We start from the raw sequence: 6,394 nt of genomic DNA on the forward strand, positions 1-6,394 counted from the left end.
CTTTGTAGTTAACTTCTACACTATTATCTATCTATCAGTTCACATTCCAATTGTCATACTGCATACAGAGAGCTCATGATTATCCTGTTTGTGGCCTCTCAGCAGTATTTTTCTTTGTGGGTGTTTGGGCCTCCTCTCAAATATCCTATATATCACATGGATCCATACACATGGATCAGCACCTGCTTCAGCACCCTCTGCTACACCCTTTTGTGGAACGTTACCTGCTGCCCCAGACTGCAAGATCTGTAAGTTTCTTTGGTGCTCATGCAAGCCACACAAGGATAGGTGTCACTTCTGTGTTCTTCCTCACACAGTGGACACTACACACACACAGCGTGGACAGGATTTCAGTTTGTTACAAGCAAAAGCTCCCCTGGAACCATGAAAACTGTATTTTTAATTATTTGATTGGTCATTCACCTCTTGCTCCTCTTCATGAAGAAATTTGGTCTCTGTGAAGCCCTTTTTCAGAGAAGGTTTTATCTGTCTCTCAGACACAAACACCTTATTGGAGCATGATGAGCGAGCAACTAGGTGACCAGTTTGTTAACTTGATGTAACACATTTCTATCACAGAATATCTGCAAGCCAATAGATTTTAGAGAGACATGATCACAACAATAAGGCTGTCAAAGTACTATTGAATAGCTACAGCAAGCTCCCACATAAGTTTAAATGAGTGCAAGAGAATAATGCACCTCTAAGAATCCAACGACAGTAAGCTACCATGAAGTGAAGTCAGCAAGCCTAATCAGAAAGCACCTCTGGGGAGCTAGGGAGGTCACCAGACTGGATAGGGGCAGGGTCTGGGAGATATAGGGATAGGGGCAGGGCTTGGGACAGCTTTAGCAGTCAGTTTAGCCCTTCAGGCTAGAGGTGAAAGAGCTCCTAAACTGAGACGCTGCAGAGGACTGTTTGGATGTCTCCTGAACTGAAAGGTTCCTGCAAGGAAGACTTGGATAGCTAGCAGAGGAATACGACCAGAGTGGGGCAGTTTGTGTTACAGCCAGAAAGCTTATGATTTTGTTTATAGTCTAAACTGGTGGTTTGGGTGGGAGTAGAAAGGGGTGAGAGGGAGGTCCTAGAGTGCCAGGGAGTCATGTGAGGTTGTAGTTTTCTGGAGAATGGTGCAAGCTTCAGTGTAGTCCAAGAGGGGCAGAGATAGGGTTGGAAAGTTCACAGCCCAAGGGCAGAAATGAAAAACGTATGTGAGGCAAATGAGGCCAAGGGGCCCAGACCCTGGGAGGGGCAGAGATAAGAACCCAGGAGGGAGAAGCAAAAGCTGGGACTCAAGAAGCTAAATCCAGTGCAGTAGGTCTAGGCAGAAAAAGACCAGCTAGAGAAAGTGGGCAGAAGCTGGGCAGGCCAAGGCCTGAGGTGGCCTAGTGGTTTGGGGCAAAATGCCCAACTAAACAATGACTGAAAACACCTGCAGGGCATGGGCACAGCTGTAGGGGAGGTTCAGAGGCTGTGATTAGCCCATAAAGCAATGATTGCCCTTGGGAGGCACACACAGGTCAAGAGGGCCCCCATAGTGGGAAGGATTGAGTGTGAATAGTGGGGTCCACAAGGGATCCATGAGTAAAGAGGACAGATTGTGTTTCACTCTAAAACCTTTGGGCAGCCTCACTTTACAAGTGTTATTAATAAGATCAAGGCATAGCAGGAGAGACCTTGGAGTAATAGCAGATCAGGAGCTGAGTCATCACCAAGTGGTGTGACAGCCACCCCTGGAGCACTGATCCTATTACAGGGATATATTTTCTAATTTAGTTTAATTTACTTTTTTTTTCATGTTGGGTAGGGGGTTGTAATACTATTAAAGTTTGGTAGGGCATCAGGGGAAAGACAACACTTGACAAATGGCTAGCTGGCTGGAATTTCAGAACTACATATTCATACCTGCCATGTCTGGCAAAAAATGGAATAAACAACAAAGAGGCAAACTTGAGAAGGAAGAACATCAGTGATGGCCAAGAAGATCCAGCTTTGCTAGCAGCAAGGATTGAAGATAAACAGAATTTTGTGTTTACATTGTGGGAAGGAAAAGAAGAGTTATAAATGATAAGCATGGCATTTCCTCAGCCCAGGAGCTTAACACTTGCTAACACAATGAGTAGTCCTATGTACAAACACAATTCTTTTTGTGTACTGCAATACATGAGTCATTGAAAAGTATTCAGAAGCATTCCTATATTTATTAATAACATTTTCTGTTACATCTATTTGCAGCCCTGTGGGAAAAAAAATCTTTATTCTTAAAACATATATTCGGAGCTACTCTATATTTATAATAGTATCCCCCTTAAACACGCTTAGAGTGAAAGACCTGCAAAGATGTCAGTGTGCGGATTCACAGATAGCAGGTAATACATATTCTTCACAATATATAATGGTTATGAAGGATCTGAACATGTTGATCCCATATTAAACCAAAATGCAGCTATAGCATTGGATTTTCTTCATCCTTGACCCCATACTATCAAATGACAATGTCAACAGGAATGTAATCATTATCTTCTCAAACTGTCTCTATTATCTTTCTGCTTTGTGTTATAGATATTATCCATCTATAGTATGTATATACTGCTTCCCTGGCACGCTTTAGTATGTGAACAAGAAGAAATTCATGGCTAACCACTTCTGCTCTGCATGTGCCAAACCTGGAAATAAAACAGTTCCAGATATACCCAGTGCTGCTTCACTCAAGCATCACAGAGAAGTTTTAAGTACAGTGGCAGGGTACCCTGAAGACATTTCACTTCCTCATTTCCAGGTTTTGCACATATGGGCCAAGAGTAGACAGATAGGGTCTTCTCAATATCATTGTCAAGAGCATCAGAAGAGTGTGACTAACTAAGAGCTCTCAGGACTCAGTATCTGTCAGTCCTTCCCAGATAAAGTACAAATGGGCAAATTCTTATCTTTCTACCCTCCTGTGGTCAGTTGTCTCATTTTGATGGGAGCTGCCTGTCAATAGGTCTTCTCTAATGTTATTCTATAAATCTTTGAAAGAAGAAATGACTGCCAAATATTCTGAGTAAGAGAGCTATATCTGAGAAGGTAATTTTTTGCAGTAGTTTTGTGCATTGCTCTGATTTTATAGCTTTATTGATGTGATTAATAGGGTGCAGTAATTTAAAAAAGTGTAAGTAACTGAAACAAAATTTCCTCACCTTCCTGTATTTCAAAATTAACCCAATATATTTTCTTCAAGTTGGCTCTAAATGTCACTGTCAAGCAGCACAACACATTTCATGGCCACAGTTGATCTAAACTCCTTAAAATATTATTTCCGTAATAAAAAATTATAAAACTTAAGCATAAGCCACAGCAGTTCCATTTTTCATGTTGCAGTCCCTGTGACAGGAATAAAGCTGGTGGAGCCAGTTTCTGGCTATTTCCATACATCTGTTACAAGAATATGTGTGGCTTAATTAGAATGTTTTATATGCTCTCTTATTGTGTGGTGTTGTGTTATAACCAGGGATCCTGGTATTCTTTGTTTAAAAATTGCTAATTCTCTCATTTAAAAAAATGCCCCCCACCCCGGCAGCAGTGAGAGGCACAATTCTGTGCCAGGGTGATGCAGGACTTACAGCAGGAAGGAGCTTCCCCACCTGGCCCTGCTCTACCCTGCCACACTGGGTCCTTCACCCTGGGCCATGGAGGCTGTGGAGGTAAGGCAACAGGGCGGGGAGCCTAAGCCCACAGCTGGCAGCCCAACATAATTGGGGGGCATATGACCTACTTCCCCCTCAGGGGTACATGTAGCAGCGGGGAGACAGCCCCTCCTGCCCCACCCCCTGGATGAGCCACCCATGGCTCAGTTCCACTCTCCCACTCCCCACTGGGGCCCTGAGGCTGTGCATTCCAGCCCCAGGCTTCACAAACTGTGTGGTTCAACAGCAGCCCCAACCCCAGTCCTGTCCAACTCCTTCCTTTCCTCCGTCAAGGTCCTCAAACCTCCCCCCCCCTCCCCTGACTTAGCTGCTGGAGCTGCTCTCCAGGCTGTCTGGTGCCCATATACATGTGCATGGTGCCCCCTGCCTGACCACCCTCCTCCTGCTTCCCCCGCCCCTAGAAAGACAAAATAATTATGAAAAATGGGTGCCCAGGGTGTAGATCATTAAGGTGTAGCTTTCATTTATGTAAATCTATCAGTGATATTACTCCTGCCTCGTACTGAAGTAAGATCAGAATCTAGTTGATTCACTTAAAGTATATTTTTACTGCTTGACTTCATGTATAATCTTTAAATGATGATTTCTATTGTCTAATGAAATACAAGCAAATGCCACGTTTCATTGAAAATTTTTAGTTTTCTCTATTATGAGTATCCAATTAACCTACATTCCAAATCCTATGTCTCTACTGACAAAGCTTTCAAAAAGGAAGTAGTAGAATGACCAATCAAATAAAAGATTTATTATAAAACATTAAGAATCATAGAACAAAAATGACAAAGCCATAAGGGAAATGCCGAGTGCCCAAATGAAGGAGTGGCATAAGAGATATAGGGGTGAAGAAGGGAGCCCAATTAGATTGCATAGATACAACGTTAGCCATCTAACCCCGGGGTGGGGAAGTGGTGGGGGAAGGGAAGGGAGGGGGTTGTGATGCTGAGGGAGAAAGAGGATAGATACAGACAAATCTGTACAAAAGTCTGCAATGATGGAGGGGGTGAGTTGAACAGGGAGTCACTCCACCCATGAAGTCCTATCACAGGGGTTCTTGCCAAGTGGAGTGTTCCATGGTTGGGAGTAACTCTCAAAGTCTATTAGGTACAGAGGGAGGTTCAAGTGGTCCCTTCTGGGTCTGGTCCAGTGGCAGTCATTCTTGCAAGGTCAGTGTACTGGTGCTGGCCCATGTTGTGTTCAATGTAGATGTCATGGGACCAGCAGATGGTGTCAGACACCATGAGGCTCTGCATCAGCTTGGCATAGCGGTAGAAGATGTGGAAGGCATACAGGATATTCCCATTGCTGGGGTCCCAGGCTCCAAGTGCTCCCACAATGAGCATGTTGACTGTTATGTCATAGCCACAGTTCTTCAGGATGTTGTCCAGTGGGGCATACTTCTCCCACTTGTGAGCCTGGGCATCAGTGAAAGCTTGGCACCAGTTCTTGAAGGGGATGCTTACGTCCACTATCATGATCTTCTTGGCCTCCTCATTGGTGATGACAATGTTGGGCCAGATCTAGCTCTTGCAGCCCAGAATGGTCCGGTTAATGGAGATCTCCCCCACTATGGCTGGGATAGCCTTCACCATGCAGTCCTGGGCAGCATCGTGGTCAGGCCACCAGCCTCTGGCATGCAACTTGGCGAGCACAGTGCATGGGGGAGGGTGTCCACCTCATACCCACACCACCAAGACAAGAGGTCCCGGTGGCTGTGGCGGACGGCCCTGTTCAGTAGCAGGCAGTTGAGGCAGGGGCAGTAGAGGAAGAGACAGACAAGACAGATCCAAGGTTTAAACATTCTGAAATGTTGTCCTTCTTCAGAATTCATGCTTATTAGCATCAAATCACTCTTCTCTATTTTAGAAGTAGTATAACACTAGACATTGACTTATTTCCTTGTATTCATATTTAATGTTTTCATGATAATCCTATGCACGAAGAAATTCTAGTATAAGAAAAAAAACCCTAAAATACACTTTTGTATATTAACTATTTAAAGAAAACATATTTGCCAGTTGGCAACATCCAGGAAACTTCTGCAATTTGAATGAAGCTTTGATTTGACCTCTTGGAAAGCAAAAGGAAGACAAAGTAATTTTCAGTTCTGTTAAGTACGATAGGAAATCACACTGTAAACTTTTTTGACACAGTTAACTGAAACAAGCTGAAAAAAGAAAAACATGCATTTGTTTTATATGTGATGGTATGCCTCACCACCTGCACCCCCTTTTCAAAATGCATAGTTAATGCATAATAGAACTGATGTTACTTATAATTGTGTATGGGTGTAGGTGTGGGTGTAGCTGTAGGTGTGTGCATGCACACATGCACATGTGCATACTTGCACATGATTCTATTTAGAGGCAGGTTGAAAATATACAAGCGTCATTGTTAGTCACTTGGTGTAAGGGGTGGTTCTCTTGGCTAATGAATTATAAAATATAAATGGGAGGTTAGAAGAGAACAGTTTGATAGATTCACTTCTTGAAATGAATATATCAGATTACAAAAGCAAAGGAAAATTGGGAAAGAAATATTTGTTCAAAACTATGAGTACAGTTTGAATAGATTTGAAAAAACTAAACAATAGACTAGTAAATTGCCCATCACTAATGGCGGGTGGGTGGGAACAGAGTGCCGCCACCCAGCACCCCATGGTGCCACTGCTCCACCTCTGGCCCCCTGTGTCCCCCCCCACCTCTGGCCCC

Source organism: Crocodylus porosus, unplaced genomic scaffold (assembly GCF_001723895.1).
Source record: "Crocodylus porosus isolate Cpor-Errol unplaced genomic scaffold, CroPor_comp1, whole genome shotgun sequence".
Lineage (NCBI taxonomy): Eukaryota > Metazoa > Chordata > Crocodylia > Crocodylidae > Crocodylus > Crocodylus porosus.